Genomic DNA, 27,146 nt, shown 5'->3' on the forward strand with positions numbered 1-27,146 from the left:
GACTGCTTGCATTGATTGCTAAATTACTGGATATGGATTCCTGTTTGTGATTGGTATTTCCTTGTTGTGAAAACTTCAGACTAAATCAATGAAATAAATGATTTTACATGGCTGTTTAGTATTTCAGTAGAGACGGGGGAGGGATAAAACTCTTAAGAACTAACACATATTAAATATGGAGAATTGGAATATTGTTTATCTAAAGGAAGGAAAAGGTGAGTTCAAAAGCTAAGTCTCAAAGTTAATGAGAAATACATCATTTACAAGCTCCTTAATGAGACTTCCATAGATTTTGCTGTGGGCTTGTCTTGAACAATAACTCATCATTCGGCTCAGAGAACATTTTGCATACCAGTATTTTAATAGAATTTATGTAAGACAAAAATTTTAAGTAAACTGTGGAAAAAGATGTCAGAATAAATACACATTTTTAATAATGAAGTCTATAATGAAGTATTAATCAATAATTGAATTTTAAAGATTATGTTGTATTTATTATCCAATGTTTTAAAGAACAGATGGAAGCAAAGGCAAATAGGGAAATACTTGGTTATGCATTCAACAGCCAGACCTCCAAGAACGTTGTTTATCAAGTCCTAGATTAGGCAGCTAGAGAAGAAGAGGCTGAGACTTCGCAAGGATTAGTCATGATGTGCACCTGGCTGAGGATAGACCATGGCCCCTGTCTCTTAGGAGTTGTTACATGAAGTTCTCCACTCCTAAACCACTTTCCAGATAAACTTAAATCTCAACATATTCCTCAAGTTTAGCTTGGGTCTTCTCTGCATGGCTGGTAAATCTGAACTTAACCAATTAGCTTGAAATATCTTTGAACAGAATGTGGGCCCTTTTATCTCTAAATTCTAGTTCAGATGATCCTGGAAGTAGGTCATGACATTGATCATCATCTTCATGAATGTTCCATTCTCACTTGATCTGCCTCTGTCATGGGCTCAGGACAGCCATATCCCAATACAACGGGCTGGGCTGGTGTCTTTCTTATTGTCAGGTAATTCTATATCACTTAAAAAGGTCTATTCCTGTTTCTTAACATTCTGTTATTTTCTGTAAGATTCTCATTTCTTGGTCTTCTGTTAATTACTGTAACTGTTAAGACTTGTTTCTCACTTAGACTTTAAACAGAGTTTTTGAATAATTTTAAGCATATAAAATTAATATAAACACAATGAATGCCCATATATCCTTCACTTAACTCATAAATCACTAACAATTTGCCACATTTTTATTCTCTCTAGCCCCCCTCTACACATGCACACATGTACATTATATATAACCATAAATACATAGATGCACACATACAAATATGGATATATACTTTTTCTGAAATATATTTAGAAACTTGATGCAGGCATTAAGCTGCCTCCCTCAGAATACAGCTCTTCAGTGCTTAAGAATAATAGCATTCTTCTCCTCTACTTAAGAAAATGAATAATAATTCAATACTGACTTAACAATACATGTGATACTCAATTTTTTCCAACTATCAAAATGTCTTTGATATATGTTTTTAATCCAGATTCAATTAAGATTTATACATCACCTTTGGTTTTTAAGTTTCTTTAGTTTCTTTTAATCTAGAAAAATCCCCTGAGCTACACTCTGAACTTTCTTGATTCATCTGAGTGATTAAATTCAAACTAAATATAATTTTATTGCAAAAACATTAAATAGGTGATATTATATACTTTTTGTAGCATCACATCAGGAAGAATATAATGATAGTTTGTCTCATCGTGGGTGATGCTAAATATGATGACTTGTTTAAGGCACCGTTCACGGCATCATTTCTGCGTAAAAGTGTATTTTTCCTCTGGTATTTGTGTACTTGGTACCTGGTAATTATTCCAGAGAGGAAGTGCTTTAAGGAATAATATTTGAGATAATGATATTAACATATTCTCCATTTTTTTATGTAATTGTTTTAAAATTCATTGGTGTTTGGATTTGGGATAAAAGGAAATAACCCCCAAATGTTTATTTGAGGTGGAAATAAATTCGTTTGTGTTGCGATATGGCTATCCTGAGCCCAAGACAGAAGCAGATCAGTGAGAATGGGAGCATTCATAAAAGCGTTGATCAATGTCATGACCCACTTTCAGGGTCACCTGAACTGGAATTTAGAGATAAAAGCGCACACATTCTGTTCAAAGACATATCAAACTAATTTGTTCAATTAAGATTTATCAGCCATGCAGAGAAGACCCAAATAGAGTTAGATGATTGTCTAACTTCATTTTTTGATGCCATTTTTCAATGAAGAATAAAAACTCATTTTTACTCTTTCACTTGCTTTCTCTCTCTCACTTCTATTTGGTACCATCCTAGATTCAATTATTATTGTTATTATTATTCATACAAATGATGCTTTTGATTGCCAGCTCCAATAATTGAGGAGTCCAGCCGGGTGCGGTGGCTCACGCCTGTAATCCCAGCACTTTGGGAGGCCGAGGCGGGCAGATCACCTGAGGTCGGGAGTTCGAGATCAGCCTGACCAATACAGAGAAAACCCATCTCTACTAAAAATACAAAATTACCCAAGCGTGATGGCGCATGCCTGTAATCCCAGCGACTCAGGAGGCTGAGGCAGGAGAATCGCTTGAACCTGGCAGGTGGAGGTTGCGGTGAGCCAAGATCACGCCACTGCACTCCAGCCTGGGCAACCAAGAGTGAAACTCCGTCTCAAAAATAAATAAATAAATAAATAAATAAATAAATAAATAAATAAATAAATAAAGGAGTCCTGGCACAGCAGGACTGAAACTGGCTTTAGGCACAGCAGCGTCATTAGATGCCCATACATGAAGGGTCACTTGTAAGGCACAGTTAGACAATGGAGCATTCAATATCAGCAGAATTTACTGTCTCTTCTTCCATGGAGCTACTTTCTCCTGTGACGCCATGATTTCCATGCTTTCAAGCAGATTTCAGTCATTCTAGGCTATCCCATCCTATCAGCAACCTGCTGAACAAAGTTGCCACTTTAACAAAATAACAATGCCAAGTCCTGGCATGGAGTCTCTTTGGCTCTCATTGGCCTGACTTGGTTATGTGACCATCCAACTCAAACTGACTTCAGCAAACTAAAAATAATTTTGGTACTGCAGATAATAATAATGTAAAAAGGAAATAACTGTGTGTGTGTGTGTGTGTGTGCAATTTATTGTTTATTGAGTCACACATTTAAAAAGTCAAGGGAAAAATCCAGTTTCAGGTAAGGCATCATGCACCCTGTCTCTCTATGTTTTATTAAATTTACTGTAGTAAAACTGTATATTTTACTAAATTTACATAATATTTTACTAAATGAGCCTGTGATTTCTTGGTGTCAATTGCAATTTTCCAGGAGTCTGTCCCTGCACAAATATAAGGTCAATAGTGAATTGATGTCCCCAATTTTCACTTAAGTATTACAACATTTTGATAACTTAAACTGTTATCATATTTATGTTGTATGAAACAGTTTACCTTGAATTGTATGCCATCAGATTTTCCTATTACTAGGTCCTCTCTTTTTGTAACTTTTGTATGATATCTTTGTTCCTTTGTTTACTTTTAATATTCTATTAAATACTTTATCATACAAATAGAATATAGCTGGACTTATTTTATGCAGTATGAGAATATTATATTTTTCTTAATGTAGAAATTTAACCATTCACAAGTATTTTGAATACTTACATGTTTGCATTTATTCTTGTCTATTTATTGTATTATTTTCCATTTATCATGATTTATAGATCCTCATATAGGGAATGGTATACTAATAGTAAATATTTTACTAAATGAGCAGAAGTTGGAATATGATAAAAACATATAATTGTCAGGTAAAAAAAAATAAGGAAGTTTTTTTTTCCTTTATTTTATTCCAGTGGTTGGAGGAACTAAATCTTGTTTTCATTGTTAGAATGCTGACAGAACTTAACCAAACATACTTTGAGATTTTTCAAGATCTTAATAAAATAATGAGTATATGTAACTCTCTATGTTGAACAAGGCAATGATATTTGAGTATCATTCCACTGCAACTTTTATTAATCATGTTTTGGTTAAACATATGAGTTTGTGGCTACAGATAATTCATATTTTGCATCAGAAAGCAATCCTATTTGAATAATTTCAGTAATCTTCACACCTACATTGTAAATACTTTTTTAAGATTTAATCATTGGTTTGACTATTTATTGCCTCTCATGTCTCTTAAATTCCATTTCTTCTTCTCTTGTATACTTTTGTTTCATTTATCTCCAGTGCATTTTTGATAACAAAGCTTTGTTGGTGACAACAATTTTGAGTCCTTTCATGCTTTATGATAAATGATACCTTTGCCCTCAACTTAAATGATAATTTTTGTGGACAAAATGTCTCGCTCCTAATATTTTTTTTCCACAGAATTAGAAAAGAAGTCAATATCTTTTGTTAGCATCTATATTTTCAACGGACAAATTTGAGGCTAACACTTCTGATTTTTTTGTACATCCTTTGAGTTCAGAAACTTAAGAAACATTTAAGTGTCTACATTTTTTGTTGTTGCTCAAAGGGCCACTTTAGTCTCAAGATTTGTTCTATTACTCAGTTCATAGAAATTCTTCAACAAATTATTAATTCAGTCACAATTATCACTTCTCATCCCACAATTCAATAACCTCATTATATATATATATATAAAATATTATATATACATATATACAATTTTTTTCCTTGTTTTTACTAAGACCTTTGCTATTGGTTACTGGATCTGCTCAATGTGTTCTCCACAGCTTCTCACTTTTATCTCACTTGTTGGGTCCCCATTTTTCTATATTCTGGGAGATTTCTTTGACTCTTTCTTGCACAATGCTAATTCTGTCTTCAGTCATGCCCTTTGACAGAGAGCTGGCTGCTGACTGCAGCTCATTGTCTGAGTGGCTCAACAGGGAGGTTTCCCCTGATGGTGTTTGGGTGAGGAGAGGGAAAGGAAGGTGGAGAAGTGCATAACTTTCATTAGAAGAGACCTTTACATTCGTCATGGAGAATTTCATTGTGTTTCATTGATAACCAGGGTTGTCTTCCTTTTCCCCCACTTCATACTATTTCAGAATTTTAGAATGTACTTCTCTTTTGTCCTTCTTAATCGCCCACTCCCAGACCCCACTTTCAGAATGCCTCCTTCTCCCACAGGCATTTTCTTTTGCTTAAAGAGATATTTTCAGTGCCTTAGTCTGAGGACAAACTCTACATCTCACCATTCTGTATGAACAGTAAGGAGGAGCATGGCTGACCCAGCTGCATGGCCAATAGTCCTTTACATGATCATCCTTGTAGCTACCCTCTGATCAACATGCCTTCCTTGCACTTTTAACCATTCCTCGGAGTTCCTCCAAGGCTTGTTGAGTGCTTCATGAAGAACAGCTCCTATCTCTGCAATGGTTCTTTTCTTTGTTGGTGTTGGCCTATTGTTTTCACAACTCGCTTCTGCCTTAGCCAATCTCATCTGCTCCCTGTCGTCCATCAATTCTTTCAAATATGTTAATAAACTTTTCCTCTTCTTCTTACAGATCTGTTATTGATTCACATGTTTTCTTGTACATTTTCTGTTTTACGTTTTTTTTTTTTTCACCAAAATCTTTGAAGGGGAGGTAAACAGTGACACTCAGTCTCCCGCATTGAAGACCGAGGTTAGCAAGCCTTCTGGATTGGCTGAATCAACTTCAGTTACAACCCCATTCTCCATCTCTTTCTACTACTGAAGTTCTAAAATCTAAAAAACTACAACTTTAAACTCCGTTGCAGTTAGAAGTGGCTATGTGACTCAGTTCTGGACAAGGACATATAAGCAGAAATCTCACAGGAGGGTTTTTGTTCATCAATTAAGAAGGAAAGCCTTGGCCGGGCGTGGTGGCTCATGCCTGTAATCCCAGCACTTTTGGGGGCTGAGGCAGGAGGATTACAAGGTCAAGAAATTGAGACCATCATGGCCAACATGGTGAAACCCCATCTCAACTAAAAATACAAATATTAGCTGGGTGTGGGTGGCACGCACTTGTAGTCCCAGCAACTGGGGAGGCTGGAGCAGGAGAATAGCTTGAACCCAGGAGGTGGAGGTTGCAGTGAGCTAAGATCGCGCTACTGCACCCCAGCCTGGTGACTGAGCGAGACTCTGTCTCAAAAAAAAAAAAAAAAAAAAAAAAAAAAAAAAAAAAAAAAAAGAAAAGAAAGCCTTTTGTCTTTTTCATTCCCCCTTCCACCTTTGCATTTTTCCTTTCTCTTTTTATCTGGTAACCTTCAGAGAGCCAGCACAGGACCTAAACCAATGTTCTAAGGATGGTGGAGTATAAATAGAGAAATGCTCTCAGACTCTGATGGTGTTGGTGAAGAGTGGAATCAATACGAACAATACTTTATCCAGAGGTTTTTTTCTTTTTAAGAGAGGACCCTATTTTTTAAAGCTACTCGTAGACAGATTTTTAAAAATTACCAAAAGCTTAATGCAACCTCAGTAAGGCTTATTTCTTTCTCAGCAAAGCACAACATGTTACAATAGTCAAAGGGACTCTATAACCTTGAGTGGATTACTAAACCACCTATGTTTATTTCTGCTTACAGATTTAATGATAATAGAATATGTCATTGAAATAGATCCCATTGATGAATAAATATTAATGATCAATAAAACATTATTAACTTAATATTGTTAAATTAAAATTTAGATAGTACTATTCCCCAGGTTGGTTTATAGATTCGACACAATCTCTATCAAAATCCCTTCAAACTTCTTTGCAGAAATTGACAGGCTGATTAAAATTCTTATGGAAATGCAAAAGACCCAGAATGGCCAAAACAATCGTGAAAAGAGAGAATGATGTTGAAATTATGCTTTCTGATTTCAAAATTTACTACAAAGCTACATTAATTGAGGCAGTGTGGAATTGGCATAAGAACATATAAAGTAATTATTAATATCACCATGCCACACATCTTTAAAACAACTGGAACTTACTGACACATTTAAATAGAAACAATGCTCAAATTCAAGCAACCCAGGACTTTTTAGTAAAACTTGAATATGAGCTTGGGGAAGAAGCCACCTTATTGCTTCTGTTTATAAGCTGGGCTCTTTCTTGCCTCATCATGTTGTCCAGGTGATACTCCTAGTTGCAAAGAACTTAGAATTGGAAGGTAACTTTCTTCACAGGAGCTTTTCATAAAAGTTAACACGTTAACATTGTAACATGACATATACCAAATAACAATGAAAAGAACACTGCTTGCTGGGCATGGTGGCTCATGCCTGTAATTCCAGCACTTTGGGAGGGGATCACCTGAGGTCAGGAGTTCGAGATCAGCCTGGCCAAAATGGAGAAACCCCGTCTCTACTGAAAATACAAAAATTAGCTGGGCGTCATGGCGGGCACCTGTGATCCCAGCTACTCAGGAGTCTGAGGCGGAAGAATGGTTTGAATCTGGGAAGCGGAGGTTGCAGTGAGCCGAGATCGCACCATTGCACTCTAGCCTGGGCGGTAAGAGTGAAACTCCATCTCAAACAAAAACAAAAACAAAAACAAAAACAAAAACAAAAAAGCAGTGATGAACTTGAAGTTTGACGTCAAGATCCACTTTGGGTGGTAGTTGGAGTGTTGCTAGAGGGCTTTGATGCACAGTAACAGAGTGCTGCAGTAAGTATTCTAGGCAGAGTAAAAACGATGTGGAAAGTTTAATTTGAGAAATGTTAAAATATAAGCTACTTTTAACGTGCCTGCTATTTAGGCACGTTAAATATAAGTCACTAAAAAAACATGGTCTGAATACAGACACAGGTATTATGGTACATATATCCAGAATGGTTACTAGTTTTAGCAGAGCTTCTGCAAATGAGGGTGCTGAGCTACTTTGGATACACAGTTCTGGACATGTTGCACTTGCAGGATATCTGAGAAGTCTCTGTTCTATTGAATTGGTAGGATGGGTCTCTAAACTTGGCCTCAGTGAGGCTAAACAGCTCTTGTTTGGATCAAAAGGAATGGCTTCACATATGTAGAGGATTTATATGGTTTGGATATTTGTCCCCTCCAAATCCTATTTTGAAAAGTGATTCTCAAGGTTAGAAGTGAGGCCTGGTGGGAGGTGTTTGGGTCATGGGGGCGGATTCTTCATGTACATCTTCGTGTCTTCCCCATGGTAATGAGCAAGTTCTCTCTCTTTTACTTCATGCTAGAGCTGGTCTTTAAAGGAGACTGGCGTTTTCTACTCCTCCTTTCACCATGTGATGTGCCTTCTCCCCCTTCACCTTCAGCCATGATTAGAAACTTCTTGAGGCCTCACCAGGAGCTGAGCAGATACCAGCACCATGCTTCCTGTACAGCCTGCAGAACCATGAGTCTTTATATATTTCCCAGTCTCAGGTATTCCTTTGTAGCGATGCAAACAGGCTAAGAAAAGGGCGTGCAGGAAACTTCAAGGTGGCAATTGAGGGTTAGAACGTAACATCATGATCATATGAATAGTATTTTTTGATGGGTGTATCGATATCAAGATACAAATAAAATTTTGTAGGCAGATATCACCTCTTAGTATAATAACCCTGAAATTTATTTGAGAAAGCCAAATAGTAAAAAAAATAAAAATAGTGTTACTATAGTTCTAGGGAAGTGTGGTTTGGTGGGAACAGCATATGACTTGTCATTGGAGCGCTGTGGGTGTACACCTGCTTCCAACCTCAATCGTGTCCATGCAGAAAGGTCATCGTTTTGCTTCCCTGTGGTATTTGAAGGAATTGTTTCATTGCAAGCTATGAAACCCGACTGTTAGAATCCTAAGGCGAAAACAGTAGTGCATGGCCCAGGCACCACACTTCAGGAAGAATAAGGAGAGTCCTTGTCTGAATGGTGACTCTAGGATCCTGAAACTGGGTTCCACGAGTGCCTGTACGCTGCCTTTTTTCAGTGATTTTCTCTGCAGGGTGGCTTTATTCTGTACACTAACTTCACCATATTGGGGAACACACGACTATGAGACACTCTGGATTGATGCTTGTACGGCTTAAGAGCAAAGAAAAAACCCTGTCTCTACTGAAAATACGAAAATTAGCTGGGCGTCTTGGCGGGCACCTGTGATCCCAGCTACTCAGGAGTCTGAGATGGGAGAATCGCTTGAACCTGGGAGGTGTTTTAATTAACTATATTTCAAAATCTCCAGGGATCTTCTGAGTAGATCAGCTTGGGTCACGTGCCCCACAAGCTCCTGCTCCTGCCGGTCATATGAGGCAGGTGGATCAGGCCAGTTTGGGTGTTAAGGTGACCCCTGTGGCCAGAAAGGCAGCATTATGTGATTATTCTACCTCCGGTGGGGGAGAGGGGAAGGGAGAGGAGACAAAACAATGCATAGATTATAGATATTATTTTTATTAGGTCTAATAATAATATGAAGTTAATAGCACTTTTCAGAAAGCTGAGTAAGGGAGATTATGTGAAGGGGCTTTGAAATCTGTAATTCATCGTATTGCTGAGATGGTTATTCTAATATTCATAGGTACTTAAAATAGAGCAGTCACCTTTACTACCACTAGATGGCAGTCAAGTATAATTAGCCTATCAAAATGCTGACTACGCAGTTTCTAAAAATAAGTCTAGAATGAAATCCATTTTTAAGTGGCCTTGAATGAGCCAGAAGGTGAAATGTAAAGCAGTTTAAAGAAAAGTAGCTCATACCTGGAAAATAATATGATATTTCTTGGCTTCAATTGTTTTCTCAAATTCATTCATTCACTCGTTCAAGAAACCTGTGTGCTAAATGGCCACTTTTTTCTTGTTTACTCTTTTTATAAAAAACAGTATTATTAATATATCATTTACACATCATGAAGTTCACCCATTTCAAATGTACGATTTAATAGGTTTCGTATATACAGAGTCGTGCAACCATCACCACAATTGAACTTTAGAACATTTTTGTCACCCCCCAAAAGAATCCTTGTCCTTGTGTCCAGGCACCCCCTCCATCCCAGCCCTAGGTCACCAACAGTCAATTTTCTTTCTCTAGAGATTTTTCAGTTCTAGGCAGGTGTCTTATTTATTTATTTTTATGTTTATTTATTTTTTTGAGACGGAGTCTCGCTGTGTCGCCCAGGCTGGAGTGCAGTGGTACCATCTCGGCTCACTGCAAGCTCCACCTCCCGGGTACACGCCTTTCTCACAGGCGCCCGCCACCACGCCCGGCTAATTTTTTTTTCTTTCTTTTTTTTTTCTTTTTCTTTTCTTTCTTTCTTTCTTTCTTTCTTTCTTTTTTTTTTTTTTTTTTTTTGTATTTTTAGTAGAGACGGGATTTCACCGTGTTAGCCAGGATGGTCTCGATCTCGTGACCTCGTGATCCGCCCACCTCGGCCTCCCAAAGTTCTGGGATTACAGGTGTGAGCCACCGCGCCGGGCCGCAGGTGTCTTATTTTTAACCAGAGAATATAGAGTTTGAGTTTTCTGTTGGACAAATCAACATACAGCCGGCATTTCTCACAGAGTGATGTGGTTAATGTATATGTGTTCTTATCTGATCATTCATTTATTCACTCACTTACTTATTTTGTGCACCTGTAATATATACTAAGGTGCTGATTCTTTGCCAAAGTAGTAAAGTCTGTGCCTTACTGGAAGCTCAGAATGGGTTCCTTGGAGTTGTATGGAGAAGACACCAAAGGGCTGGATTCTGCATTCTCATTGGTTATGTGTTCCAGACAGGTGGGATCTAGCACAAATCTGTGCTTTGAATAATGACACTAATAATGATTAGCATGTATTGAAATATACTGTGGCATACTTGGCAGTGCTCTAAGAGCTTATAGTATTGTGTTTAGCCATATTTAAAAATATATTACATATTAATATCAATCTCAGAAAGCTGCTTGAATCAGATAAAACAAATGAATGAGTTTTGAAAGCTCTGATAAACCATGATATGTTATACCATTACTCTAAATTAATTATACATGTTCAACCTCTATAACTTTAGAGATGATGAAAGTGACGTTTGGGTTTATACAGCTAAGAAATTGAAGGGTCTCTAAGCCCTAAGCATAACCATATAAACTCATCAAAACTCATGCAGTGCATGGAGTGTAAGTTTTATGCTTGTTATTTCAGTTCTCTTATAATAACGAACATGTAATAAGTACTAAATACCTATTTTTAGAATAATTGCATATTTTTGTTCTATACACATTCCACTTCGAAGACTATTGTTTTTTACCTAGTTTTTATCTTTTGTTTCTCACAGCACTTTTTTAAGGAATCTTTGGCAGCTAGGTAAAGAAAGGGGTGCTCTAAATGAAAAAGTTCTTTCTGTTTCTTTCTTTTTTTGACGAAATCTTGCTCTGTCACCCAGGCTGGAGTGCAGTGGCACGGTCTCGGCTCACTGCAACTTCCCCCTCCCAAGGTCAAGCTCTCCTTATGCCTCAGCCTCCCAAGTAACAGGGACTACAGGCATGCGCCACCACGCCTGGCTAATTTTTGTATTTTTAGTAGAGACAGGGTTTTGCCGTGTTGGCCAGGCTGGTCTCGAACTCTTGGCCCACCCACCAATCACACGGGTGATTCGCCCATCTCGGCCTCCCAAAGTGCTGGGATTACTGGCATGAGCCACCGTGCTGGGCCTTTAAATGAAAAACTTCAAAAAAGATATCTCATATTAAAATTCTTTGAGGAAGCAAAACTAGACTCTTTAATATGAAAAATTAGTAATTTGAAAAAAATGGACTGTTTAACAAGTGGATGTTGACAATGTAGTTACTTCTGAAATGTTCAAGATGTACATGAAAGCACAAAGTCTACAGAGAAAAAGAGGTGGTAAACAGACAGCTAAAACAGTACGACAACCTCAAGTTGTTTGTGAAATACAGAGAGGGAAGATCTATGTGGGGTTGAGTGTGAATTAGGAATATGAGTTGGAAGAGTGTTCCTGGAAAACAGGGCCCCTGGGCAAAGTTTTGATGGGCAAATAGAAGTTAGTTGAAGGATGGAGTGAGATTTGAGACTCATTCAAACAGAAATAGAGCGTCCATGAAGATTCAAGTGTGGGAGAGGCATCATGCCTCCTGGGGAGTGAGGTGCAGAGATGGAAGTAAGTTTGGAAAGGCAGGAGAATCCAAGTCATGGAGCGCTTCTTACACTATGCTTTTAGAAACAAAGAGAAACCACTGAAAGACTTCAAACAGCAGTGAGATAGATTCCCATGTATTTTTCAGAAAGGCAAAGTTATGGACTGAATGTGCCTTCTCATCCCGATTCGAATGTTGAAATCAAATCCCCAAAGTGATGGTATTAGGAGGTGGGACCTTTGGGAGGTGATTACGTCATGAAGGTGGAGTCCTCCTGAATGGGACTACTGCTCTTATAAGAAGAGGCCAGAGCTAGCTCACTCTCTTTCCACCATGCAAAGACACAAGGAGAACAGGCAGTCTGCAACCTGGAGCAGTGCTCACACCGGAACCTGCACCTCAGTTGCACCATCTCTAAAGTTATAGAGGTGGAACATGTGTAATTCATTTAGAGTAATGGTATAATGTATCATGGTTTATCAGAGCTTTCAAAACTCATTTTTTTATCTGATTCAAGCAGCTTTCTGAGATTGATATTCATATGTAATATATTTTTAAAATAAGGCTAAACACAACACTATAAGCTCTTAGAGCATTGCCAAGTATGCCACAGTATGTTTCAATACATGCTAATCATTATTAGTGTCATTATTCAAAGCACAGATTTGTGCTAGATCCCAACTGTCTGGAACACATAACCATTCCAGCACACTGCTCTCTGACTTACAGCCTCCAGAACTGTGAGAAATAAATTGCTGCTGTTGATAACCCATTCCGTTTATGATATTTTATTATAGTCACTCAAGATGATGAAGACAGGCAGCTCTAGGGAACACTAGGAGAACAAAATTGAAGGGACCCAATGAAGACAGGGTAGCCAATGAAGATATTGTTATGGTATTTTTAGGGAGAAAGTGTGCATACTTGAATCAAAACATAAACCTATGGAATAAAAATTTAATGACTGAGGACAAACAACACAGGTAGAATTGGCTAAACTTTGTGACTCATTGAACATGGGACATGAGATAAAATGAAGATTCCAAGCTAACACCCGAGAGTTTTGCTTGTTCTACTGGGCAGAAGTTTATACCATTAACCAATACAGGGAATATGTGAGAACAAAACTGGTTCTAGAGGGGCTAGGTAGAGATGACATTGGATGGGATAAATTTGAATTGCCACTGGAATATCCAAATGGAAATATGCTGCTAGAAATTTGATATTAAGGCATTAAGGTGGGAGATAAATTTTGGCTGAAGATAAACTTTTCAGAGATATGTGCATATCAACAATAGCTGAAGTAATAGAGTAGATAAGGCCTATTCGAATACCTTTCCTCATTCATCTTCCTGGCAAACTCCTTGTCATAAGTCTTGGTTCTGCTGCACTTCTTCTATAAAGTCTTTCCTGCCTCTTTAATCAGGCATAGGTCTGTGAGCGTACATGGCGCCCACGCATTTGATACGGTCCAGCAGAGCAGTCATCACCTTGAACTGAAATCGTTTGCTTACATGTCTGTGAGTCTACTGAACTATGAGCAAAGGGAACATAGCTTTTTATATTTTTATTCCCAAACTTCTTCAAGCCTAGCAGAGTTTCTGGCACATAATAGGCATTCGAAAATATATTTAGAATAAATGTTACTCACTAACCTCACACCTGTTAGAAAGGCTATTATCAAAAAGACAAAAGTAACAAACGTGGGCGAGGATATGGAGAAAAGAAAACCATCGTACACTCTTGGTGGGAATGTAAATTAGCACAGCTATTATGGAAAACATTATGGAGGTTCCTCAAAAATTAAAAATAGAACTACCATATGATCCAGCAATTCTACTTCTGGGTTCATTTCCAAAGAAAATGAAGTCAGTATGTCAAAGAGAGTTCTGCTCTCTCACTTTTGCTGCAGCCTTATTCTCAATAGCCAAGATATAGAAATATGGAATCAACCTAAGTACACACCATCCACCAGTGGACGAATGGATAAAGGAATTGTGATTATCACATCTGTATCACATATGTCCGCAGACCCCAGCCTTTTTGGAACCTGGGACTGGTTTCATGGAAGACAATTTTTCCACGAATCAGCGGGTGATGTAGGGGGATGGTTTCAGGATGATTCAAGCTCATTACATTTATTGTGCACTTTATTTCTATTATTATTACATTGTAACATATAAGGAAATAATTCTACAACTCACCATGATGTAGAATCAGTGGGAGCCCTGAGCTTCTTTTCCTGCAACTAGACGGTCCCATCTCGGGGTGATGGGAGACAGTGACAGATCATCAGGCATTAGATTCTCATAAGGACCGTGCAACCTAGATCCTTCACATGTGCAGTTTCCAATAGGGTTCACGCTCCTATGAGAATCTAATGCTGCTGCTGATCTGACAGGAAGTGGAGCTTGGGCAGTAATGTGAGCAATGGGGAGAGGCTGTAAGTACAGACGAAGCTTTGCTCGCTCATCCACTGCTCACCTCTTGCTGTGCAGCCCAGTTCCTAACAGGTCATGCACTGGTACCAGTCCATGGCCCAGGGTGTTGGGAACCCCTGATATATATGATACATGTGTGAGATATATATATCATACATGTAGTGTGTGTGTGTGTGTATAAAATAGAGCACTATTCATTGTCTAAAAAGAAGGAACTCCTACCACTTATGACAACAAGTATGAACCTACAGGGCATTATGCTAGTGACATAAGCCAGGCACAGAAAAATACTGCATGATCTCACTTCTATGTGAAATCTAAAAGAGTAGAACTCATAGAAACAGAGAGGTGAACGGTGGTTGTCAGGGATGTGGAGGAGGGGTGAAAAATTGGGGAGATATTGGTCAACGGGAGCAAAGCTTCAGTTACGCAGGGGAAATAATTTCTGGAGATCCACTGTATAGCATGATGACAACAGCTAATAATAATGTATTGTATCTTTGAAAATTTCTAACAGAGTAGATCTTAAATGTATTCACCCACAACAAAAGCAACTACCTGAAGTGATGGATGTGTTCATTAATTTGATTGGGGTAATCATTGAATGAGGTATATGTAAATCAAATATCATGTTATACACTTTAAATATATTCAATATTATGTCAATTATACTTCAACAAAGCTGAAAAAAGAGAAATGTGCCTAGAACTAATCTTTCTTAACCCAAATCCAATCATTGTTAGAATATAAAATGTGACACTGTGGAAGATAGTCTATTTATAGGCTTTGACACATGTACTTTACGATACCATATATTCTGATGTCAAAGGTCTTGTTTTAAAGTCAGTAGGTGCTTAAAATCCTTAGACTTCTAAATCATTAAAGGAAATTAGGCGCTTTTAAATGGTTAATGAAGATGTTTATGTGCAACTATTGTGATTTGCTCCCTTGACCTTTTACATTTGTTTTATTGTGGATCATTAAAAGGATCTCAAGCAATGCTTTCAAAAACTCTAAGCACTGTTAGCATAATGACTTAGATCATTACTTATGATTTTATCTTTCCATTGAGAAATCTTTGAAATAAACCAAGTTCTTAAAATATTGCCAGCTTGTCTAGAAATACAACTCTTAAGATACCTTGTGATATATTAACTGCTTTTCGTTAGTTTGGTTGCTGGCAAGAATGCAGGATAAACTAGATGCAATTTTAATAAGGAACAGAGAAACTTGATCATTTTTATTCATGGTATTAAGAAAGACTAATGATTATAAATGAAATTGACAAGTGTGATATTTAACATAACAGATATAAGAAGAATGATATTAAAATGCCCTCAAAACACAAGACAGCCTCTGTAGTTACATAAGGAGACTGCAGAGGGTTTGAAGTCCTAGATTTTTCTGATGGTCTTGTCATCTGCGTGGAAAAAGTGCTTTGAAATTCTTGGATGAGAATTTTCAAGTTATAAAGTTAGAATATTTTGCATCTGAGGAGCCATATGATGTGTTTATTTTAGCAATGGTCCTTCAAACTCTCTCAGAAAATTGTGTTTTACTTACTTTTTTCCCTTTGCCCCCTTAGAATAGATAGTTCATAGCAGCATCAAATAAACCAAACTTATCACTTGCTACCTTTTTCCGTATTGTTAACACAGCGGATCTGCATGGTGATGGAGGTTCTGCATATTATTTCAGTTTGCAGTCTGGCTTTTGCTTTCATACCATTCCAACTCATCTGTTCTTAATACTTCCCCATGTGGTAATAGGAGTGGAGCCTGGTGTTGAGGGAAACATACAAAGCTTGTCTGCATCTGTGATTGTCAGTCTCAGGCCATGTAGGAAAGAGTGGACTACTCAAATATGATAACTGAAGAGATCACATGGAAAAATCTATCTGGAAAGGAGTGGGCAGTTTAAGGAAATCAATTTGCAGAAACTGCTGCATCACCCAGGTGTTAATAATATCAGGGAGCCATTATAACCTCAAGACATGGAGATACAAAGTGGAGAAAAGAGTTCCTTGAATGACCTCATTCGAATAACTATGGCCTTAGGTGAAAGAATGCCAAGCTGTCACAGCAGCAAAGGTGCTGAGGGAGTAATCACCCCAACTTTGTTCCCTTGTATTCTCTGGTCTGCTGCCAGGATCCATTGTTGACTGAATCCACCTAAACACAGAGGAGAAAGGAATTCACCGACGCGGTCAACAAAGTCAGAGTGTAACGAGAACGGCAGAGATGGAATCTGGAGGGCACATGGGGGAATAGCTAGCGCATGTATGTACTGGCATGTATGAATGCTAAGATGCATTTCACTTTAAGATTTAGTGATGATTATGTCAGTCAGAGTCCCTCCAGAGAAAAAAGACCCAGTAAAATGGATGGATGGATGGGTGAACAGATAGATAGACAACAGATGATGGATGGGTAGATGTGTAGATATGTGGAAGAGGGATAGGTAGATGAATGGAGCTAGGGTCTGAATGTTTATGTCCCTCACAAATACACATGTTGAAATCTAATCATCAATGTCATGGTATTAGGAGGTGCATCATTGGGAAGTGATACGGTCATGAGGGCAGAATCATCGTGAATGGGGCTAGTATTCTTGTAAAAAATACTGCAGAAGCTCCTTTTCCCCTTCTACCATATGAGGTCACACAGAGAGAAGGTTCCATCTGTGAACTAGGAAGCAAACCTTCACCAGATGCCAAATCTGTTGACTCCTTGATCTTAGATAGTCCAGGCTCCAGAACTATGAGAAATAAAGTTCTGTTGTTTATAAGATACCTAGTTTACGGTATTTTGTTATAGTAGCCTAAACAGATTAAGACAGATGGGTAGAGAAATAGAAATAGAGATATAGAACAATGATAGATAGATAGATAGATAGATAGATAGATAGATAGATAGATAGACAGACATAGAGAGAGAGAGACACAGAGAGATTGATAGATATTGAAAGAAATTGGCTTACATGATTGTGAGAGTTGCCTAGGCAAGTCCAAAATTTATATGGCAGGCAATTACCATGGATAAGACAGAGACACTTGGGGAGGAGATGAAGCTATTATCCACGAATGGAATTCCTTCTTCCTCAGGGAAGTATCAGTTCTGCAAATAAGGCTTCCTTCGAGGAGGACCAAGACAACTAAACACAATCACCAGCCTCAAAAAAGCTTATCTTCCAAGGGGGATAGAGCAAAGGACTCAACAATTAAAACAGGATGTGGTGAGTGTCATGGCAGAGATAAGCCTGGCATGCAACAGAAACACTGAGAATGGGTAACTAAATTTGGCCTGAGTCTGCACTTCTTGGAGGAATCCATATACAGTATTCCCCCCTTCTTTTAGTTCCCTTTGTGTTGCTAAAAAGGAACACTGGCACTGGGTAATTTATACAGAGGCTTATTTTGACTCATGGTTCTATAGAGTATATAAGAAGCCTGGGGCCAGCATCTGCCTGGGTGACAGAGACAGACTGTCTCAAAAACAAAACAAAACAAAAAAACAGAAAAGAAAGAAAAAAGATATTCTGCTGTGTGACATAAATAGAACAAAATAATTAACAGTAATAATAACAATATTGTTAAGCTCTAAATAATGTAAGGAAACTCAACAGCACAAAAGAAGGGTCTACAAAATAACCAGAACCACTAGCTGCTATTGAAGATCCATGACAGAATGTGCAAATCATTCAAGAGAAGCCACTAAAATGATTTGCTGGCTTTAGAGTAAAGAAGACAAAACACTAATAAATCCTTTCAATAGATTCAAAAATAATTTGTAATTTACAACTGTTTCTGTTGAAAACTGTTAGACTTGGGATAATGGATACTTTCTTAATGACATATGTTAGAAAACAGCAGCAAAAATAATAATAATGACAGATAGGTTTCCAATACAATCAGAAATAAAAAATAGTAGAGGAGGAAGAGAAAAAAATGTCTCTATATTTAGACTTAAAAAGGCATGACAATCAATAGAAAAATAATGAAAAATTATAGATGAGTTTGAGTGTGACTGGATGCCAGAATAACATACAGAAATTAATGATTCTCAATGTATTAGTGATCGCAATTTTGTAAAAATAAAAGAAATAAGATTCCTTTCTCAAAATACATAAAGTATCTAGGATTAAACCTAGGAAGAAAAGAATACAGTTTAAAGAAAGAAAGCTATAACATTTTACTGATAGATTAAAAAAGTAATTTAAGAGCAAGAAACACTGTTTCTGAGTGAAAGTTTTAACATTGTAAACAGCATTGAAGCTTTTCATTAGGAACACAACAGGGTGGCTAGTCAATAATAACTGAATTGTATATTTTAAAATAAAAAGCATAATTGGATTGTTTGTAACTCAAAGGATAAATCCTTGATGGGTACCCCATTCTCCATGAAGTGCTTATTTCATATTTTATACCTATATCCAAACATCCAATGTATCACACAAATATATACATCTACTATGTACCCACAAAAATTAAAAAAGAGACATATCAACCTTCGAAAAAAAAAAGAGAGAAAAGTTTCCATATTACAAAGAGCAAATTTCCTTTAAAATTAATCCATATATTCAATCTAACCACCATCAAAATCTCTAAGGGATATTTGAAATGAAATTTTACAGGTTGATTCTGCAGTTCAATCTGGAATGATAATATGTAAATAAATATCAGATGAATTAAACTTAAAAAATGAAAACATTTATTAGACAGAAAATATTAGAACATAAAATGTATCTTTGCCATATTGCATTAGAAAATTCCTCCCTAAATAAGACACTAAATCCAGAAGCCATAAAGACTAATGACAGATAGGACTACGTATAAATATGAAACATCTCCATAAATGGGTTTTGAGGCACAAAGACATGTAGGAAGATTTGTTGGCTATTTAATATGTAAAGAGGTGGCATCCTACTGAGAACCACTCACTTTGGTAGTCCAGGTAGCTAGCAACAGGCACCCCGGCAGACTCCTGTGATTCCAGTTCTTTCTGGTTTCCTGAAGGCTAGTTCTTGGCATCAGGGGTCTTTATTGCCCAGTCATTCTAATGGTTTTGCAAATATCGACTTCTCCATCAAATTCCTTCCTTTTTAACATACCAGGATTATTTCTATTGGTCTGATTGATCCTGATTAATATGAATTTTCTGTGAAGAGAGAGAGACTCACATTTATCCTATTCTCCATCTCAGCAACTTTATAGGACATGAGTGTCATGCTGATAAATGGCGGCTGAGAGGCTGCACCCTCCACTCTGCTTTTCCTCTTTTTCTCCTAAGCAGGATGGCTAATTCCACCCATACGTTCACTTCCATCTTTATCTCCAGCCCCTTCTCATGACATCACCTTATCACACATAGAATAGTACTCAAAGTCTGTCTAGGTCCACTCCAGAGCCCTTCCACGGTACAGTTAATTACCTGGCTCTCCCAAAATATTGATCTTAAAATCACTACTTAGCAGAATTCTCACAGTTTATTTTCTGTGATGTGTGTGCTTGGTTTTTGTAAGCATTAGCTAATAAGCACATGATTCAAATTACAGTTTTTTCTGATACTTCTTTACTTTTTTTTTTTTTTACCTTTGGCTTATAGTTTTACTCTTTTCCATTATTAGGAATTAGGACAGAAAAAGAGACAGGAGAGAGAGAGAAAAAAAAGAAAGAGAGATACGAGAAAGAGAGAGGTAAGAGAGAAGAAAGAGAGGTAATTATTTTCCTTAATTTTTAGATGCCATTTTTGATGGCATGTCACCATTACAAAAAGAGCCCTTTGCTAGACAGAATTCAGAAAACACTCATAGACCTCATTTGATATATCTCTCATCGATAAAGCCTATGTTTCTATTTCACCTCATCAAGAAATCCTAGTAAATTGTAAGCTCATTTCTCATCTTTTATCTTTTTTCCTCCTTCTCCTGCTGGGAAAGCCTTCTAAGTCATTTGAGGATAACAAGTAATAAAAATCTAGTTATTTGATGAAGAACAGTCCATTGGAATGCCAGGCATAGTAGGTCAATAATTACTCAGAAGTAAACAAATTGACTTACTTTCAAACATAGAAGAAGCAAAAGAAAATTTTCTGCAAATTATAAAGAGGGAATATATTATCCTAATTATCCTTCCAAAACATAATGCTGGAAAATAAGTATCTCTTCAGTTGCCATTGTTGGCAATGCAGAAATCTCAAAACAATAGCCTGCATTTTAAACGTGTTCTGTATGTATTATTGATACCTTCCTATTATCTAAAGTACATACGTGAATTATGATATAGAAAGCAAACCTTTTGCCCAACATTAGCTTTTTTTCCCACCTAAAGATAAAAGCCTACAGAATTAAAGGCTATCACATAGCAACCAGCAGAGAGCAGTAGAGAACTTCTCGAGTGCCTGCTGCTAAGCTCTTTGTTTCTGCTGTTTTAACTTTGTGTATAGAACAATCATTGAGCTGTCAGGCTAAATTAGCACAGAAATTCATGGAATCTGTTCAGTCCCAACCACCTCCTTTTCCCAAAAATTGTTCTGCAGTTTACTGTAGCACATTAAGTTATGAAAGGGATATTTGCATGTTCTAAATTAATTTGATGGAAAATATGAAAAGCCAAAGAAAAGCAACATGGCCTTTGAAATTGCTTACATTATTCATATGGGAAATTCTTTAGCATAGGATGGTTCTAAGCTATGATCAAGTGGTGCTAACCCAAGCTTTCTTCTTTAGTGACTTGGCATTTAATATTATGTATGTATGTATTTTGGACTAAGCCTCTTCCGATAAAATCAAGTAGAAAATGAAAACCATCCTAACTGACTTCCCTTTAACATAGTTTTGCATGGCATGATATATTTCAGAGCGGTGTTCTAGGTAAGGAGAGGAAAAAACACAAAAAAGTCAGTCTTAAAAATCCTCAAGTCATTCAAAGACCATGCTGCCCTTGTTCGTATACACATTATTTGCACTGAATCTCCTGTAACACTCTGGTAAGAAATTACTAAAGAAATTTTAAATCCATTTTATTCATTAAATAAAAATAATATCTTATTCTGTCATAATTCTATTCAATTCAATTCCCATCAAATCAATGAAATTAAAGTTATTGTGCTGCTGTTCTGATTAGGCCACAAACTTTTCAGGGTTCTATAATTTTTTTTTTTTTTAAGATGGAGTTGTGCTCTTTTTGCCCAGGCTGGAGTGCAATGGCACAATCTCGGCTCACTACAACCTCCACCTCCTGGGGTTCAAGTGATTCTCCTGCCTCAGCCTCCTGAGTAGCTGGGACTATAGGCGCATACTACCATGCCCAGCTAATTTTGTATTTTTAGTAGAGATGGGGTTTCACCATGTTGGCCAGGCTGGTCTTGAACTCCTGACCTCCAGTAATCCACCTGCCTTGGCCTCCCAAAGTACTGGGATTACAAGAGTGAGCCACTGCACCCGGCCAGAGTTCTATAATTCTTATGTGTATTATTGAGGGGTAGAGAGAACATTGGCTAAAATATTTGAAAATTGCTTGTGGCTTTGATCTGGATACTTAATGTGGTGTGCTGCTGAAAGTTTTATTGCATCTTGAGATACTTGAATGTAAGCAACAGAAAACAACTTTAGCCAATTTAGACAATTAATATTTATTTAAAAGAATACTTCATAGCTCATAAAATCTCTGAGAGGCCTGGAGACCTACCTGGTCTTAGAGCACAAGGAGTCAGGAACCGCACCTGCAGGTATACTATAAACTGGTTTCATGAACACACCTTAGGAATGATATCATAGGCATCAACAATGCGCAGGTTGGAGTGCTGAAAGAGAGCTGCTGTCCTTGCTGTCTACAGAAACCAGCGCTACCTTCTTCTACTGCCGCCATCCTTGACAGAACGGATTTGGTACATTTATGCCTCCCTGCACCTCTAGCTTCTGTTTCAAAGACTGAGGTTGGCCTATTGATGACTACAGCCTAGAACATGTTCCCATATCTTCCCTACAGGGGAAGAGGGGGAGTGAACATTTTGACTGATGCTGCCCTGGTGGTTAGTAGGCTTTGCTACCTCAGGTGCTAATTCATCACAGGTGAAAAGGGTATTCGCATCAGGTGACAGGAGCAATGGCATAGATCTACAACATATACTCCTCAGCAGCTGAAATTCATTTAGCACAGATCTATACATTTCGTACTGGGTTCCAGTAATAATGTAGTTGCTGAGGATACAACCATGAACAGTACAGATCAAGATACTTGCCACTGTGGAGTTTACATTCAGGCAGGGGAGGAAATACTAAAACAAGAGACCACATAAATTAATAAATTATAGAGTTTTGTTGGATAGTTAAAAAATAAATTATAATGATTAAAGTACCTTTAGAGAGAGATGTTGGGGGAGAGAGAGAAGGGAAGGTAGGTGGAAAGATGCTTTCACCTAACCAAACCTATCCCTTATAAAAATAAATCATTCCCTCATCAGGGTCAACTCAAAAGTCTCCTAGGATAGCATAAACAAATCCAAGTTAAGGATTTCTAGTTATGGCCACTTCTTTATTTCAATTATGATTCAGATTCCCTATTCTGTAATGTTATTGGTCCATAGGTCATCATTTTCCTTCAGTAGCTTTTCTTTTCTTTTTTTTTTTTAGACGGAGTCTTACTCTGTAGCCCAGGCTGGAGTGCAGTGGCACGATCTTGGCTCACTGCAACCTCCACCTCCCAGGCTCAAGAGATTCTTCTGACTCAGCTAGGACTACAGGCATGTGCCACCTCACCCAGCTAATTTTTGTATTTTTAGTAGAGACAGGGTTTCACCGTATTGACCAGGTTGGTCTCAAACTCCTGACCTCAGGTGATCCGCTTGCCTTGGCCTCCCAAAGTGCTGGGTTTATAGGCCTGAGCCACTGCACCCTGCCCCTTCATTAGCTTTTTAATGTCTACAAGATCAGTGGTAATGGTTCCTCTTTGATTTCTAATATTGTAATGCATGTCTTCTCTCTGGCTTTTGTTAGTGTCACTAAAGGTTTAAAATTTTTATTTATCTTTTCATAGAGCAACATTAGGTTTCATTGATTTTCTCTATTGTTTTTCACTCTTTAATTTCATTGATTCTGCTTGAATTTCCATTTGGGCTGCAACTTCAAATATACTTCAAATATACATTCTCTACATTCCAAAAATGGAGGGGTAGGCTATTGATTTAAACCTTTCTTCTTTTCCAATGCATGCAGTGCATGCTATACATTTCCCTCTAAGCACTGCTTTTGCTGCATCTCACAAATATTGATGTTTTATGTTCATTTTTATTTAGTCCAAATAGTTACAAATTTATCTTGAGATTTCTTTGACCCATGTGTTAGAAGTGTGTTATTGAATATTCAAGTATTAATAGTTTGGGATTTTCCAGCTATCTTTCTGTGATTGTTTTCCAGTTTAATTCCATTGTGGTTTGGGAGCAGACACTGTATGATTTCTATTGTTTTAAACTTGTTGAGGTGTGTTTTATGGACCAGGATGTGGTCTATCTTGAGGAATGTTAATGTGAACTCGAGAAGAATGTGTGTTCTGCTGATATTGGATACAGTATTCTATAAATATCAACTAGATCTAGTTGATTAATAGTGCTGTTCATATCGTACACATCCTTTCTGACTTCTGTCTGCCTGATCTATTATTTAGACAGAGGGTTAAATTCTCCAGCTGTAACAGTGGATTTTCCTGTTTCTCTTTTGAGTTTTGCTAGTCTTTGTCTCATGAATTTTAATATTTGCTCTCTTGTTAAGTGCTTAGAGCTTTAAGACTGTTAAATCTTCTTAAATTGATAACTTTATCACTATGTAATCCTCTCCTTTATCTGCAACCATCTTCCTTGATGTGGCATTTGATTTGTCTGCAAGTCATTTTGCTACTACAGTTTCCCTTTGACTACTGTTAGTGCGATACATCCTTTTTTATCTCTTTAAACCATATATGTCTACATGTCTAAAGCAGACTTCTTGTAGAAAACAAAGAATTAGGGCCTTTAAAAACAATTACTCTGTCTTTTAATCAGTGCACATAGAACATTCACATTTGAAGTGATTATTGATATACTTGGGCCAATATCTACTATGTTTGTAACTGTTTTCTATTTATGTGCTTGTTCTTTGTTTCTATTTTTGTCTTCTCTTTTTCTGCATTCTTTGATTTTAATTGACCATTTTATATGATTCCATTGTCTCATGTATTTGTTCATGTATTTGCTCTGTCGTTAAGTGTTTAGAGCTTTAAGATGGTTGAATCTTCTTGGAAAATTGATGACTTTATCACTATATAGTTTCTCCTTTCTCAACATATTAATTACGCCTCTTTGAAACAATTTTTTAGTTGTTGATCTAGAGTTTGCAATATACATCTATAACTAATCTAAGTCAAATATCTCTATCCTATTTCATGGGTAATGTCAGCATCACCAAACAAAGTGGTCCCAAATACTCTTCCTCTTTTCCTTATAACATTGCTTTCATTTATTTTGTTTATCTATAAGTAAAAATTACCTAATATATTTTTTGCTATAATTTATTTGGAACAGTTTCCTATTATATCAAGTAATAAAAAATTAAATGATTTTATTTTACCATTATTAATTCCTTCTTTGATGATCTTTTACTTAAAAAAAATGTAAATTCCTATTCTATATTATTTTACTTCTTCCTGAAGAACTTCATTTCTTGCAGGGTAAGTCTTCTGATCATGAATTCCCTCAATTTTCATATGCCTCAGAAAGATTTTATTTCTCCTTCACTTTTAAAGAATAATTTTACTGGGTATGAAATTCTAGATTTTTTTTCTTTCAACACATAAAAAATTCACTTCCATTCTCTTCTTGATTGCAGAATTTCTGATGAGAAGTCCAATGTAATATTTTTCTTGTTCCACTATAGGTAAGACTTTTTCCCTCTGACTTCTTTCGACATTATTACATTTTGTTTGTTTTCCTACAGTTTGAATAGGATATGCCTACGTGTAGATTTTTGTTATCTGTCTTTCTTGGTGTTTGATATGGTTTGGCTGTGTCCCCACCCAAATTTCATCTTGAATTATAGCTCCCATAATTCCCACATGTTGTGAGAGGGACCCAGTGTGGGGTAAATGAATCATGGCGGCAGTTTCCCCCATACTGTCCTCCTGGTAGTGAATAAGTCTCATGAGATCTGATGGTTTTATAAGGGGAAACCCCTTTCACTTGGTTCTCATTTTCTATCCTGCCTGCTGCCATGTAAGATGTCCCCGTCACCTTCCACCATGATTGTGAGGCCTCCCCAGCCACGTGGAACTGTGAGTCCATTAAACCTTTTTTTCTTTATAAATTACCCAGCCTCAGGTATGTCTTTATCAGCAGCATGAGAACAGACTAACACAGTGTTCTCTGAGCTTCCTGGATCTGTGGTTTGATGTCTGTCATTAGTTTTAGTACATTCTTTGCTATTATTACTTTAAATATTTCATCTTCTCCTTTCCCTATGTCTTCTCTTTCTATTATTAGCGTTATGTTTATTTACATCATTTGCAATTGTTCTATAGCTCTTGGATATTTATTTTTTTCTTTATTTTTTCTATTTGTGTTTTAGTCTTAAAAGTTTCTATTAGAATATCTTCAAGGTCAATTATTTTCTCTTTGGCCTTGTGCAGTTCACAGCTGAGCCCATGGAAGGTATTCCTTTTTTCTTTATTTACCATAGTCTGATGTGTACAATTTTTTTCCTAATTCTTTCTTAGAGTTTCCATTCCTCTTCTGACATTACCCACCTGTTCTTTCATGTTTTCTACTTTTTCACTGGATTTCTTAACATACCAATGTTTGTTATTTAAAAGTATATATTTAATAATTCAAAATCTGATTTGTATCTCAGTCTGTTTCTGATGCTTTGTCTCTTCAGACTGTGTTTTTTAAATTGCCTTATAATTTTACTTGAAAGCTGGATATACTATATTGGGTAATAGAAGGTATATAAGCCTTAGTTGGAGGTTTTATGTTAATCCAGCCAGAAGCTCAGCTCTGTCTAATGTTCGCTTACAACTGTAGGTAACAGAGGCTTCCATTTATATTATCGATTTTTTTCTTTCTGTAGTTGCCAGTTGTCTATGTTTTCCTAAGAACTTTCTTAAATAGATTGTCTTTTAGCTCCCTCGGCTTTAATACATTTTCATTTTATTGAAGCCCTACTGATGTGGTGTTAGCAGGAAGGGGAGTAGACATATTCTATAAACTTATGATTAAATCTGGTTTTAGTAGCCAGGAGTGTCTGGACTGTGATCTTCAGAAGTGTTTATTATTCTTTTTCCTCCCTTCTCCTAGTAGAGACGGAAAAGCTATAGGGGCCTGGTGTTCAGTACTTTGCTTTTCCAGGTAGATAAGGCTCTGATAAAGTTGTTTTCCTTTGGGAAATAGACTTTTGTTCAGACAAACACTCTGGGCATAATTCCAAATGGTTTCTTTCCTCTCTCTCTCCTGAAAGCAGAGGAGGTTCTTCTCAGATATTCAACATGGGAGGCCAGTGGAATTACTGGAGCTAAAACCCACACAACTGTAAAACCCCCAAGACTGGAGCCAATCCATGTCCAAGCGAATGTACACTCAGCCCCTAGAAATTTGTCAAAATTA

The 27,146-nt window shown here is 37.1% G+C and overlaps 1 long non-coding RNA gene across 2 annotated transcripts in view; it reads right to left on the minus strand.

The window, feature by feature from the left end:
* The window catches only part of LOC107966900 (uncharacterized), a 570,559-nt gene that overhangs the window by 10,508 nt on the left and 532,905 nt on the right, over positions 1-27,146 (minus strand). The gene's annotated exons all lie outside the window — the stretch shown is intronic.

This window comes from Pan troglodytes, chromosome 8, assembly GCF_028858775.2.
Source record: "Pan troglodytes isolate AG18354 chromosome 8, NHGRI_mPanTro3-v2.0_pri, whole genome shotgun sequence".
Lineage (NCBI taxonomy): Eukaryota > Metazoa > Chordata > Mammalia > Primates > Hominidae > Pan > Pan troglodytes.